The sequence below is a fragment of the Limulus polyphemus genome, unplaced genomic scaffold, assembly GCF_000517525.1.
Source record: "Limulus polyphemus unplaced genomic scaffold, Limulus_polyphemus-2.1.2 Scaffold147, whole genome shotgun sequence".
NCBI classification, from domain to species: Eukaryota; Metazoa; Arthropoda; class Merostomata; order Xiphosura; family Limulidae; genus Limulus; species Limulus polyphemus.
The window spans coordinates 938,628-954,849 of NW_013665757.1; the positions used below are offsets into that span (position 1 = coordinate 938,628).

General features: G+C 33.6%; 1 long non-coding RNA gene across 1 annotated transcript in view; it reads left to right on the forward strand.

Annotated features, from left to right (window-relative positions):
* Nucleotides 1–1,162: 1,162 nt before the first annotated feature.
* Nucleotides 1,163–16,222, forward strand: part of LOC111083991 — an 18,148-nt gene continuing 3,088 nt past the window's right edge. Inside the window, exon 1 of the long non-coding RNA XR_002609348.1 lies at nucleotides 1,163–1,283. This is a non-coding gene — a long non-coding RNA (uncharacterized LOC111083991). The remainder of the gene's footprint in view (nucleotides 1,284–16,222) is intronic.

Sequence of the window (16,222 nt, forward strand, 5' to 3'; positions counted from 1 at the left end):
CTGCATTCTAACGCTTCAGGCCATCGTTTGATCTTATGTTTACTTATTTTAAAAGAATATTATCACGCTCTCTTTAAAAAGAATCTATCATTTTAAGTTTTGTTTCATTAAGTTATCATATTTTTAAGTCTCTATAGGACTCATTTGTTGATTGTAGGAAAACAAGGCTTTTCGTTACTTCAGGGGGGGGGGGAGGAACATTATGTTTCAATGGAGGACATGGGTGTTTTTGATGGTATCATATGTACTTTTACGAAAGTGTTTGCAGTTTTTTCCAAACGCTAATATATATATATAAGGCTCTGAATTTTTAGGTATCTTAGGATGACCAATAAGATAAATACATATTAAATTTCAATATTTACTTCATTGACCGTTTCATAAGATAGTTTTTTAAAATTTAAAGATGGGTTTTTCTCTTTGGTTTAAAGATCATCTTCACTAGCTCTTGCATATATACTGTACAAGCTATTACCACTATTTCAAGATGGCGCAGATACAATCGAGTTCATCAAATGTAAAACTGAAATTAAGAAAATAAATAATCGTAGGAACCTGTGAGATACATAATTCCGTATAAAAGCGCTTATGATACTTCTAATATCTGAAAATTAAAGATAATCTTTAAACAAAAAACAAACCAAAAAAAATCATCTTTCATTAAAACGGTCTTATGAAACGGTCGATGAAAATAAGCCAGTAAAAAATAGAACTGACAAAACCAAGTTTTATGCATAATATATTACACTTGAATTCGTTGTATATTTGTTATTATATATATATATATATATAATAACATATAATATTGGTTTGAAAAAAAACTTAATGACTTTACAGTTTCATGACTGTGGTGTATCTGCGACGTCTTTATACAATTTCCGTCAAATTGATAAGTTTCTGCAGTTAAAGATGGAAACTTTAAATTTGATTTTCGTAAGAACGATTTATATATCTGTTGTTTCGGTTTTTTATGAAACTAAAAATTCATTTGTTGCCTGTTGTGTGACCCCGTTACACCCACTTATATTTCTTTAGCCAATGGAAAAGAGGACTGACTTTTCATTTTCAGAGTTTGCGCGTATCACGTGCTCCTTACCAAAAGTTGCGTCGCAACGGGGGAGGGACGGTCGTATAAATACACCATCACCATGTAGCTAAATAGTTCATGTTCGATATCAAGGCGCAATTAACAGAACTGAAGTTTAACAACATATACCTTTGACCACCAGAGTGACACCAGAAACTTGAGAAGATATATACACTTTCTTCCTGTCCAGTAATTGGTAAGTCTTGTGTTTCAGTTATTAATTACGCCTTGTGGGTTTTCCCAGTAATTCATATACACACATTCTTAATTCATATTAAAAGGATTAAAAATGTCTTAACAGTACTTTTAATACTTTTCTTTTAAATTAGTCTAGAAATGTATTTGAGGGTACTGTTAAGGATTTATTTATCCGTGGTGTTTAACTTTGAGCTTTTCGACAACGAATTAGAATCGTAAATCACGCTAATCAAGTACAAACGAACGCAAAATATGTTACTTCTTTTAGGGGCAACGTGTTCCAGAAAGACAAACTACTTTTATTTCACATTAAAATAATATTTGATAAATAACTCTTCAAAAATTTTTAATAAAAACATTTGTCTTTTATATTTTTTCGTTTAGCCAGGTGGTTAGGGCGCTCGACTCGTAATCTGAGGGTCGCGGGTTCGAATCACCGTCACACCAAACAAGCTCGCCCTTTCAGCCGTATGGGCGTTATAATGTGACGGTCAATACCATTATTCGTTGGTAAAATAGTAGCCCAAGAATTGGCGGTGGGTGGTGATGACTAGCTGCTTTCCCTCTAGTCTTAAACTGCTAAATTAGGGGCGGCTAGCGCAGATAGCCCTCATGTAGCTTTGTGTGAAATTCAAATCAAACAAACCTTTAGCGGGAGAAATTGAAAAAAGATGTTAACTATTTTATGTACGTTATATAAACGAATTTAGGACATAACGTTAGGATATGGAGGAGACATCGTTGAATAAAATGACCTATCAAATTCTCTGAGTCATTCTAATTAAAACATTTATCTTATTTTATACAAATTTGGGATAGAATAAAGGTATTGTCTTTCAAATTTGTTCCACAAAACGTACAGTCATGTTAGATAGATCGAAAAAATGCCACTCACGATAGAAAAGTAGTTTCGAACCCTTAACTGTCAGATAGTTAGATTTACTGCTGTTCAATATTAACAGCAGTATACATTAAGTAGAATTTTAGGTGGAAATTTCATTGGTTGACTGGACACTCCATGTGATAATTTTTCTGTAGAGGTTTTTTGTTTGTTTGTTTGAAGTTAAGCACAAAGCTACACAATGGGCTATCTGTGCTCTGCCCACCACGGGTATCGAAACCCGGTTTCTAGCGTTGTAAGTCCACAGACATACCGCTGTGCCACTGGGGGCTTCTGTAGAGGTGGCTGATGCTTTGTTTTTGTAATTAAGGCTTTTATTACTTCACCAAGCCACAGTTACAATAATAATCACGTAAAGGCTTCGAAATAGAGACCTAAATACATATATATGAAGATTTACCAGATGCTGTCCTTGGGATACTCTATCCTAAACGTTTAGAGCTATAAAGCAAATGCATATAGCAAAATATTAGTTAAAAAAAGAAGTCCACCAGATAATGGGAGTCAGGTACCTAGCGCTCCATAGGATAATATATATTATATTAGTTAAAAAAAAGAAGTCCACCAGATAATGAGATTCAGCTACCTAGCGCTCAATAGGATAATATGTTATATTTTTGTATATGTATATTTTTGCGACAGAGATTATTTATAACCTCATTTTGCAGTTGCAAAAACCATCATTTAGTTATCATTCTGATTAGTACGGATCTGATCAGTTTTGCCCCCTAATGAAGAAAGGTCCACCTTTTTATATTTAGGTACTTTTTCCTGTGTGGCCTACACAGGCCTTTACTTTTAAGGATTTACTTACTTAATTCTTTGCGCGCCAAGTGACACATCAGGCTTCCACATACTCTCCCCAGCTGGCTATATCTTGGGCAATTGCTTGGACCTGTCCCCAGGTTGGCTTTGCCTTGGATTTGAATTCTGTTTCGGTAGATCTTCATCATGTCGTTTTGGGTCTTTCCCTTTTCCATGACTCCTCTTTTTTGATGCTGTCCTATTATTTCCTTATCAAATGGCCTATCCACATCCATTTCCTCCTAGAGATCTCTACCACGATGTCTTCCTGTCTTGTTCTTTCCTGACAACATGGCTTATCCACGTCCATTTCATCCTAGAGATCTCTACTATGATGTCTTGCTGTCCTATCTTCCTTCTCACTTCTTTGTTTGACATCTGTGGATGAACACACGTAGCTTCGTGGTAATTTCTTCAATTGTTCTCCAACAGTCTGATCCATAGAGCAATACAGATTTCACATTGGTATTGATGAACCACAGTTTGGTCTTGAGAGAAATCTTCACATTGAAGGAGGTTACTCTTAATTGAGTAATGTAGCAGCCGGCAGATGGGGCTGCCATTACATTTTATTTGTTTGTTGTTAAGAGCAAAGCTACATAATGGACTGTCTGTGCTCTATCCATCTCGGGTATCGAAACCCAATTTTTGGCGCCGTCATCCTCAGGCTTACCGTTGAGCCATTATAAAGTTAATTATCTGATATGACTCTTTTCACTTTAAAATCAGCACTAGTAAGATTCCACAGATGTAAACCAAAAAGTCTTCAACATTAACTTTATATGCTAAAGTTTAGATTTTAGAATGATGAAGAAATTAAAATATTTTTTAAAATAAAATATTAGGAATTTTGAGGGGGAAATTACAATTAAAAAAAAACTTTATCGTTTGTTTGACTGATTGATTTTTAGAGGAAAGACAAATTTGGCTACTTGCTGTGTCCACTGCGGAGAATATCGAACTCCGGAGTTTAGCGTTGTAAGTCCGGTAGACTTACCGCTGTCCCACCACGGGAGAAAACTATATCATAAATAGAATAGTCCCTGATTAATTTTAATAAACATAAATAATCGTAGTTAATATAAATGTGCATTAAAAAGTGATCAAGGAAACTACATTAAAACAAAAATGTGTGACATAATTTTTATTTCGTAACAAAAATGAATTGTATATTCGAATGTATGACTAGAACAGAGACGTCGACTTAGTGTTTGAATGATATTTCTTCGCGAATTTTAGAAATTAATTACTTTCTTTGATAACAAAAAGCGACAATAGATAAACGGCACCACTCGCAAAAAATACTTGTCACTCTGTTAATTTATTTTACGTTAACTGTTTTCAACATAAACATCCGGTGATGAATGAGATAGTAGTTCAAAAACATTTGAGAAAGCAAAATGGAAAAATAAGCGGTTTGTTTAAAACAGGTATTTTCGATTTAGTGTAGGAACTCATTCTTATAATTCTATCTAAAAAGATAAGCACGAAAATACAACTATCTACAGACTCGTAATCCTACACTATGATGGAAAAACTGGAGATATTATCTTTTAAAACTGATGCAGAATTGTGAATTCTCAATGATGGATCAAACAGGTATCTGTTTGAAATTAAAGATAAATGGCAAATAAAACAAACTATTCAAACTCATATTTTATCATCTTCTGCAAGATATAGAAAACGCCTCTCTTCGTTTGTTCTTCATTCGTAACGCAACATGGAAAATCAGGGCTAATGTTTGTAAACCGGATCGAATATCATAAATCCTGAAGATATATAGTTATATGATTTCCAATGTTACTTTTTCTCAACTTCTATTAGTGTTCAGGTTTCGTTGCTACAACTTCGATAAAACAACACCCATTACTTTGGTTTTTAATAGAATACTGTAAACTCGTCGAAATTGCGATAATACTGCAAAGTGGAATCTAAAAACCGTGTTTTTTTTACTATTAGATATTGAAGGGGTTTATATATTGAGGTTTCCATTATTTTAAATTGAAATGTAGAAACTATTCTTTCAATTTTTCGATACCTTTACCTGTTTCCGTTAATTCTCGATTATAAAACACAATAAACATACAAACACCAAACATGTCTATATTAGAATGTTTTTGAAATGGTTTTGAATATTAAGACATTGAACTAGACTTTTTTAATTAATAATTATTGTTTGAACACTGGAAGCTAAAACTTTGTAGTAAAAATTACATAAGTTGCAGATTTGTTCCGTAACTTTTAAAAGTTTTATACTGCATATATAAATAACGTTTCAGAGAATCTTTTGTCTCTCATCGTCCAACGCAACTGACGAGTTCTGGTACTGAAAGAAAAGCTTCTTCGGCAATGACTTGTGAGAGACAAAATATAGTTCTGAAATGCTATTTTTGAACGCCTCTGATTTAGAATAAGAAATGAAAAAAATAAGAAGAATGTCGAGAATAAAACATCCGCGGTTTATTTGATTTTTATCACAAGTTTTAAACTTTATTAATCTTAAAATAAAACATTTAACTTTGAACTTTGATTTTGGTCTCTTTTTATGATATACCAATTCTTTAGGTTACGCAGTCTCTAAGTTTCTGTATTTGCTTGGTGGGTACCTTGCCGATCTGTATATTTGCTTGATATCTTGCCCCTCCCTAATGGAACTTACCTATAGTTGGTGGTTATATCGCCATTTCCTAATGGAGTTTACCTATACTTGGTGGTTATCTCGCCACTTCCTAATGGGGGTCACCTATATTTGGTCATTATCTCACCACTCTCTAACAAACTATACCTATAGTTGGTGGTTATCTCGCCACTTCCTAACGGAATTTACCTATAGTTGGTGGTTATCTCGCCACTTCCTAACGGGGGTCACCTATATTTGGTGGATATCTCACCACTCTCTAACAAACTATACCTATAGTTGGTGGTTATCTCGCCACTTCCTAACGGAATTTACCTATAGTTGGTGGTTATCTCGCCACTTCCTAACGGGGATCACCTATCTTTGGTGGTTATCTCGCCACTTCCTAACGGGGGTCACCACTCTCTAACAAACTATACCTATAGTTGGTGGTTATCTCGCCACTTCCTAACGGAATTTACCTATAGTTGGTGGTTATCTCGCCACTTCCTAACGGGGATCACCTATCTTTGATGGTTATCTCGCCACTTCCTAACGGAGGTCGCCTATATTTGATGGATATCTCACCACTCTCTAACAAACTTTACGTATATTTGGTGGTTATCTCGCCACTTCCTAACGGAGTTTACCCATATTTGGTGGTTATCTCGCCACTCTCTAACAAAGTTTACACATACTTGGTGGTTATGTTGTCACTTTCTAACGGAGTTTACCTACCTATATTTGCTGGTTATTTCGTTACTCCCCAACAAAGTTTACCTATACTTGATGGTTATCTCGTTACTCCCCAACAGAGTTTCCCTATACTTGGAATTATACTATTAATTTACTTACTGAATATACATATTATTTCATTACAAGTTACAACTTTTACGGTAAGGAAGAACATGTACGACGTTTCGATCACTGGTGCGATCATTCTCAAGTACACAAGTTTTATCCCTAAAGAAGGTATTAGCATTTATTTACTTTTCGTTTGTTTTTTCTGTTCAGCCATAAATAAATAATCTGTTAATTCACACGGACTCATATGCACATGCATAAGTAACCACTATCAATTCTAGAGTTGAAATACATAGTTAGAATGTTGAATGTTGATGTAAATACTAAAACCTTCTTTACCGTTAAAACTTGTGTACTAGAGGATGATCGCATCAGTGATGGAAATATTATTTCTTACTGTAAAGCTGTAACTTGTAATAAGATAATACTTACAATCAGTAAGTAAACTCAATACGAAATTAGCTGATAATTATTAACAACAACAAGCCCCCCAGTGGCACAGCGGTATGTCTGCGGACTTACAACTCTAGAAACCGGGTTTCGATACCCGTGGTGGGCAGAGCACAGATAGCCCATTGTGTAGCTTTGTGCATAAAATTAAAAAAAAGAAAAAAATGTAAAACTTAAAATTACAAATTAAATATATTGATAACTAGCTAGAATACCCGTCCGCGGACGTTATCTAAGTTCATGAGTAATGAAAGGTTATCTTAGGACATGAAAAGTTGCTTCACTTATACGCAATTGTAAAAAACCCAAAAACGCCCACAAAAACTGCAAAACATAAAATGTGAAACCGAAATTTTGCATGTATCTTCGCATAGATCCAATAAACCTTCATGCCAAATTTGGTTACGATCCATTAACAGGGGGCGAAGTATTGGTAAAAACCGCAAAAAGCAAAACTGAAAATTTGTATGTATCTTTCCATGGACCCATTGAACCTCCATACCAACTTTGGTGAAGATCCATCCACACCCTGCGAAGTAATTACATGGACATACTATTATATTTATATAGATTTCAAACTATAGATTAATTCTGACTATAAATATTGTTACTGCTAACAACACATGTATCCCGAGGTATGTAACAGACATATTACATTGTTACTTTCGAAACTACTATTAGTTTTTGAAGTAATCACAACTTTTCAGTATATATATTTTTTTTTTCTGAAAATTGTGTTTATTTGTATGAAGTTTGGATCGCTAGTGCGATCATTATCAAATGCACAAAGCTTGAGATCAAAGTTGTGGTTTTTTTAAAGGCCTATCAACAATAGGAAAACTCGAACATTAAATTACTATTAGTTATATTTACATTAGATTTATTATGACAAAATTTATTCTTAGTTTGCGGAAGGACCCAAAGAAATTTGCTTTTCTTACAGCTTTGGTAATACTCGTTGAAGTAAAAGTTGACAGTAAACCTATTGTTCTGTGTACATTTATCCTAGCACTTGTAAAATTAATAGTAACAAGAACAAATGTTTCAGAGGCTTTGTGATTCTGTGGCCGAAAAAAAGCACTGAATATAAGACCATCTGGAAAAATTGAAAAATTCATTTCCAACAGAATTTTTCGAGCCTATTCTATACGAATATAAAGATTTTTTAAGGCATAGCTAGAAATTCTGTAGTCCATCTTGTTAAACAGTAACTGAGATTTATGGTAACATGGTGTTAATTGACTACTAAATACTCATTGGAATTAATTTATAGAAAATGTAAACTTTAATAAATTATTTAAAAAATTAAATATAAGTATGCAGAAAAGAAAAAGAAGCATATTTTCAATAGTTTCAACAGTAATGTTGGTTTTAAGAAGAAGAAAAAAGATTCAGGGAAATACCTGTTATAATCTATATCAGTTTAAGTATTTAATAATAGGTATAAACCAATAATGAAAATATTCACACCAAATCCACACAACATGATATATTGAATTAAGACTAAATCTTATATTTATCAAAGTATGAACTGTTTCTCCAGTGTAGTTATGTTCAGAATGATTACTGATTTCATATATATAATATCGAAACAGATTATTCTGGTTTTTATGCGGTGGAAAACATTTACGTTTCTACTATATTTAGCTATGTTTCTTTTAATTACGTGTTATTCATTTTTCTTATTTTTTCTCACAAAAATGGAGTAATCAATTCAACAATCAACTTCTAGTAAGTCATTATCTTCGAACTTATTTTATTTCCTTTTCATAATTGACTCAAGAGTAATAAAGGGACTGATTAATTAGTCTGTTTCCAACAGGCGGCGATACCGTTCTTCCTAGATGTGAACGAAGGGTGTTATATTTCTATGTCACAACTTCTTGATAGGTTAAGTAATTACATTTTTCAACTGTTTTAACCTGCCATTATTAAGGTAGTTTTTTTTCGTTTGTTTTCAATAAATCACGTGTTATCCGTTTTAGTTTGAGCTCCACACGTTATCCTTTTTTTACTTGTTTTGGAAAGTAAAAATACTTGCCATAAATAATTTTTATTACTACACTTCCTCACCTCCACAATTGTTATATTTGATGATTGTTTGTTTTTTTGCACTTAAATTTTTTCTTGGTAAAAGTTAATTTTATTGTTACCTTATAAATTAGTTTAGTTCAACAACAGTTTAGCTTAAAGAAAAGTTTAACTACCCAAGTCGTTATGAGTACATCGCTTTATGATTTTATTTTACACTCAAGCGGTTTCATGATGTTGCAGCCTATGTTTCATTAAGATTAGCTTGTATTGGGGAGAACTGCATGCACGAGAAGGTGAGATTTGGCGAGGGAGGCGGGCGTTTCTTAAACAGTGAGTCTCATTTCAAACCATCTTCGATTGAGGATCACCCACTTAGTCCTAGTTTTAGTGAAGACTCTAGTGTAATCAAACAATGAATTATTGATGTATGCACTGAGCAATTGCTAATACTACAATATAGTAAAAATTATCAAAACACTGGTGATATAACTTCTTACGGTTTCTGATCGAGTTTTCCATTGTTCTTGGTCTGCCATTATGAAATAGACGTGAAAGAGTAGAAATAGCTGGTCTACATGCGCTTTTTAAAAACAAACTTTAAATTAGTACACCACCTATAATCTTGCAGCTAGGGTTTAAGGTACATTGAATGCTCAGATTATACATCATTATTTTCTTATTAAATTTGGCATAAGTTATTGTTTACACCTAGAATAATCTCTCGTAGATTAACTCGACAGAAGTAGATCAGAGAGCGACAGTGGAAAAACTGGTTGAGTTTATGTTTATTTATTTAAGAAAATAATCTGAGCATTAAACATTACAAGTTCTATTTATTCTGTGAGCGATTTTAAAGTCATCTTTTAGTTCATCACATTAACCAACGGTCATGCTGCAAGGAACGACAAATAATTAACTAGAATATACAAGTGAATGAACAAAATAATAATTATATTTATCATTTTCATTTCATACAAGGACCTTTTCATATTACTGTCATAAGAACTTTTTCGAAGTGCAAAAAACTTTTTGTTATTATCCAAGAATTTCCTTACCCTCGTTCTTTCAGTACCAGAGCCCATGAAGTTGTGAGTTTAGAAACATTTTCACATTGCGATGCAAAACAAATAAATCTTAATTCTTAAGTGAATAACGTGCTGATAGCTTTTACTTCCTTCTTGCCTTTAATTACTTAAATGTCATTTAAAGAAGCCCCAGTGGCACAGCAGTATGTCATCGGACTTCCAACGCTAGAAACCGGTAGTGGACAGAGCACAGATAGCTCATTGTGTAGCTTTGTGCTTAACTACAAACAAACATTTAAATAACTAGCCTGTAAACATTGTACCACTTACTCAGTAGTGACGGTTTGGAAATATGCGCAGTTTTGTTAGCGAAGCTCAATTCCTTCCATCAAATTTTACCTAACTGCTTTGAAATAAATTTGAATTATTTTAAAGATGGTCTTTTTTTTTCGTCAAAATAAGTGTAATAGTTTGTATTATAAATAAATTGATTATAAACTAAACGCTAACCTTGGTGAAACGCAAGGCTTATTTCTCAGCTTCGTTATTGTTAACAAACAATTTCTGAGTCAACGGCAGAAACTACGACTATTTAGGTAGATGATGGGGCATCCCATCAGATCCGGAAATCTAAGAGTGAAGTACGTGGTCGTGTAGGACACGATCCTGGGATCAATTTGTTGCCCTGCTGTTTCATTTGATCCGAGTAGTCGTTAAGCTGTTTCTATCTTATTCTAATATTCTACTATCCTCTTATTCTTGTAATATTCTTGCACTTCACTCAGAAAAAGTATTCCTATTTTCCGTTCCTTACCTGATCCTGAAAGGTTCTCCTCCTATTGCTCTCATCCCCATTTGATAGCAAGTCGTCGGATACATTCGTCAGTTTACCGCTCCTGTACGCAGACTTTGTGCGCTTTACAATACCTCCTCCATTCGAAACTTCTCTGACCTCTCTGACTAACCTTTTAAGCAACAGGTGTGTTATCCTAATCGATCCACAACTGCTATACTTGTAACACCTCGGAATTTTTGCTACTTTACATTTTCAAGTTAATTTTGAATCCAATATCGTTTCCATATCGTCAAGAACAAACACTCAGAAATTCTGGTTCGTTGTCTCACCAGTCAACAGTTTACCACAAGTTTGCAATATGTGTTCAGTAGATAATATGTTATAACAGTGTTATGACTACTGTCTGAATTACGGTAAAAATCACTCAAATGTACTGATAAAAACCAATCATAACTGCTTTGGATGTTATCCAATTACAGATCGACACAAACCTCTGGATATCTCATAAAATAATGCCCATTCTTATAGATTTCCAGAATGTACCCTACTATTTCTGCTGCCGTCGAGTCAGAGATCACTTATTGAGAATTTCTTAGCAACAAACTTTAATTTGTTTTCAGAGTATTACGAATGTTTCAAAAAAAGTGTTAAGCTTAATAACGCACACCAGCGACTATTAATTTTATTGCAAAAGAAATATAAATGTATCAACTTGACCAGAAAAAGAGAGGACATGACCTGATCTCATTCAAATAATAAACCTCTTTTCGATATCCTAGTTGTTGTTGTTTGTTATTAAGCACAAAGCTACACAAAGGACTATCTGTGCCCTGCCCATCACGGGTATCGAAACCCGGTTTCTAGCTTTGTAAGTCCGCAGACATACCGCTGTGCCACTGGGGGGCTTTCGATATCCTACCACAAATATAGGCATCGATGTATTTTCACGTGAATTTTATTATTATTTGATTTGACCTTTATGTAAATATTATCTTTTACGCTATTGGTTAACATGTGCCCTCAAGCAAGGTGAATAATGTCGCTATGTGTAAAATATTCTAAAAAAAACTTCATAAGACCATCAAAATGAAAAACAATAGCAGATGAAACTGTTAAGTACAATTAGAAATAAAAACAACAACAAAAAACGAAATCTAACATAGGGTTTTATAATATTTAAATTCATGCAACTTACACTGATATGATGTTTAATATTTGGCTCTGGATCGATCAATACAGCTAAAAGTTTGTTAAATTCACAACTAGATGTGTTTACTTAACGATAGCAACCCTGCCAACAGGTAAGGTTTAAAAAAGGAAACACCACTCATGCTATCAACTATATTTATTAATGTTTTGGCATCTCCATCAAGTGCCAGATAATGTTTATCTAGTTAAATTGTATTTTATCATTTTGTTTGATGAAAAACAAATTTAATTATATTTTCAGCATAAAAATGAACGAGGAGTGTCGGTCTTTCAAACAACACAAAAAATTAACAACAACATGAACAAAATGTTCTATATTGTGTGCAATGAGAAACGTAGAATATAAATTGGTATTGTTTGTCTTCAAAGCCTCAGACTTAAGTAAATTCCTCTTAACAACACTTTATTACAAAGATTCTAATTTCCTTGGAGATTTAAAACGTCAAGTCACGTTTTTCATTGATTGTTGTGCTGTTAGCACGGTCCAGAAATGCAGTGGCTCTTAGCGAATCTCTCAGTCAATGTGAGACTTGAACTAAAAGTTTTTCGTCGCCCACAGTTCTAGCTGGCGTTCTGCTGCTATACGTGACCTGTAAGGTCCTAAGTTGGGTTAATTTATTTAAGAATTTCCCAATGGACATTGCAGATCAACAAAAACTCCGAGAAATAGGAAGTGAACGACCAGATGACGGATTTAAAAGATATGAACAGCATTTTAGCAATATCATCCATCGGTTGTTGACCTTTTACAACTCGACTCTTAGCTAGAAGTGCAAAACCAAAATCTTTACCGTTTCTACCAGAAAAATTGTATACATTTTTTAGTTTTTCTTCTCAAAAAATAAAATATCGAGAATAATTTGATGTCTTCACTGGCCTTAACTTTTGCAAACTGCACACTGCACATAATGATTTTTTTTCTAGGTTTGTGAATCAATAGATTATTTACAAAGAAAAATAATTATTTGTTGTTTCTCTACTAGAGACATCTCGTGACTTTAAATTATATACTGTGGATTTTCAAGGGTTTCTTCTAAGAGACTGTTATTTCACGTCTTGAAAGATTCAGCATGAGTTACGAAATTTAAACCTAGGAGCTTGATAGTTTAAATCTTGAAAAGTTTAGTGACTTATTACAGAAGATGCGGTATCCAAACCTAGGGGCCGAACATGGTCTGGTGGTTAGGACACTCGACTCGCAATCTGCGGGTGGTGGGATCGACCCGGTCACTGAACATGTTATTCCTTTCTGCCGTGGGTACGTGATAATGTGACGGTTAACCGTACAATTTATTGATAAAGAGTATATCAAGAATGGGCGATGGGTGATTTTGACTAGCTGTCTTTTCTCTAGTTTATCACTTCAAAATTAGGGACGATAAACGCAGATAGTTCTCGAGTAGCTTTGCGCGAAATTCAACAAAAAAACAAAAAAACTAGGATTCAAATACTTAAATCAAAAGTTATCATATTAAAACTTAACAAAATCAACAGTTTAAATTTCTAAAGGCTTATTAATCTTCTACACAAATTTCGATGATTAAGCCTAGCAGACCGATAGTATAAATCTTGGAAGGTTTAGTAATCTTTACACAAATTACGATGATGAAACCTAGTAGACCGATAGCATAAATCTTGGAAGGCTTAGTAATCTTTTACACAAATTACGATGATTAAACCTAGCAGACCGATAGTATAAATCTTGGAAGGTTTAGTAATCTTTACACAAATTACGATGATGAAACCTAGTAGACCGAAAGTATAAAACTTGGAAGGTTTAGTAATCTTTACACAAATTACGATGATGAAACCTAGTAGACTGATAGTATAAATCTTGGAAGGTTTAGTAATCTTTTACACAAATTACGATGATTAAACCTAGCAGACCGATAGTATAAATCTTGGAAGGTTTAGTAATCTTTACACAAATTACGATGATTAAACCTAGCAGACCGATAGTATAAATCTTGGAAGGTTTAGTGATCTTTTACACAAATTACGATGATTAAACCTAGTAGACCGATAGTATAAATCTTGGAAGGTTTAGTAATCTTTTACATAAATTACGATGATGAAACCTAGCAGACCGATAGTATAAATCTTGGAAGGTTTAGTGATATTTTACACAAATTACGATGATGAAACCTAGCAGACCGATAGTATAAATCTTGGAAGGTTTAATAATCTTTTACACAAATTACGAAGATGAAACCTAGCAGACCGATAGTATAAATCTTGGAAGGTTTAGTAATCTTCTATACAAATTACGATGATTAAACCTAGCAGACCGATAGTATAAATCTTGGAAGGTTTAGTAATCTTCTATACAAATTACGATGATTAAACCTAGCAAACCGATAGTATAAATCTTGGAAGGTTTAGTAATCTTCTACACAAATTACACGATTTAAGCCTGCATTTTAGAACTTCTCTTGTTCTTTTGTGAACACGGATAAAATTAACCCCACTTCCGGTTTTTATTAATTTACACTTTCATTTCAAAATATTTGAAGCTTCCTGAATCACACATTCATGTAATAAATGATTTTTGGATTTGAAATTTTGCCATAGAAGTCCTTTCTTTTGTCACGTTCAGATGCATAGAACATAAATTTTGTTTTCGTTTACTTAAAACAGTTTACTTTCTGAATTTTAAAAATTCATTGAAACTTCTTTGATCATATACTTTTCATAAAAATTATTAGTTTGAGCAATTTATATGAGACTAAACATTCAGAGAGTATCATCTCTTCTTTCGTTGATTTAGATTTTGCTATTTACTGAATGGTAGAAAATTTTCAATTGAAACAAGCGTATTAGCTTATGTCCTGAAGATAAAATAAAGCCTAAAAAGCCAGAATAATTATGTGTCAGATCTCAACTTGACAGTAGTTAGTCTAATCTAGTGCAAGGAGAGTTTGTTTGTTTGTCTTTGAATTTCGCTCAAAGCTACACGAGGGCTACCTGCGCTAGCCGTCCCTAATTTAGCAGTATAAGACTAGAGAGAAGGCAGCTAGTCATCACCACCCACCGCCAACTCTTGGGCTACTCTTTTACCAACGAATAATGGGATTGACCGTCACATTATAACGCCCCCACGGTTGAAAGGGCAAGCATGTTTGGTGTGACGGGGTTTCGAACCCGTGACCCTCAGATTGCGAGTTGAGCGCCCTAACCACCTGTCCATGCCGGGCCACAAGGAGAGTGGCAGAAGACTAACGAGGTTTTGTTCTAAGAGTAGTGAAGGTTAGCTAAGAATCACGTTGTAAGTTCCTTTGCAATAATTGTACACTATATTGAGAAAAAAAAAGTTTAATAAATAAGAATAAGTGCTTATTATTCTAGGGGAAATAAATTATACTAAGATAATTCACGTGCATATACTAATCGAATGGATAGCTCGTGGTGTCGACTGAGCCGTTTGCGATGTCTGCATTCAAGAGATAAACTGTTAATCGTCTTAAACACATGCACATAAAATAAAGAACTCTTATATTTTGTAGTGTTCCAACGATCTTAATGTAATTTAAAGAATTGTTGTTCACTACGTGATATTAAGCGGTGCCGCGAACTCATCTGGGTTTCATATTTATAGATGAAAAATAAAGCTTGTAATGTTTGCGATTATATGAATCTAAAAAGCGCCACAAAATATAATAATTCTTAATAGTAAATGGTTATGGTTATTTTATTTCCACCAGATTAATCATTAATTTTAACTTTCTTTTTTCCCTTTTGAACTATCTGAGTAAACATCAGCTGTAATGATTCCAGTCTTTAAAACTAGAACCCAAATATTTTTTGGTTTTAAACGAAATCCTGGTGGTAAAATATTTTTCGGATAAACTAACTACTTGTTGATGTTTGATTCTAATCATCCAAGTTTATCTATTTCTGCTTGATTCTAACCATCCAAGTTTATCTATTGCTGCTTGACTCATGCCAGTAGCAACAGTGAGCAGCAACAGCAGTTGTCGGGTTTTTATTTGAACTTAAAACTTAGATGTTTAATCACATGATTTTTCTTGTTCTTAGTGTCAAAGAAGTTCTTTAGAAAGACTGGCTTGTGACTGATTTCCATTTGTTATGATCTAATGAACACAATATCAAGTCTTCTATGTTAATGCTTTTCAATAATAAAAATAGTTTAAAATACATTTTAGTTTAGATTAGATTAAATCATTGCAAACACTGATTAAGCGTAGCCGTGTTCTGACAAAAACTTGCAGTGTTTGTAGTCTTTCTGGCGTACGAAAAGGAAAAAATAAATGCATAAAAGTCCCTTTTTGTCATTCAT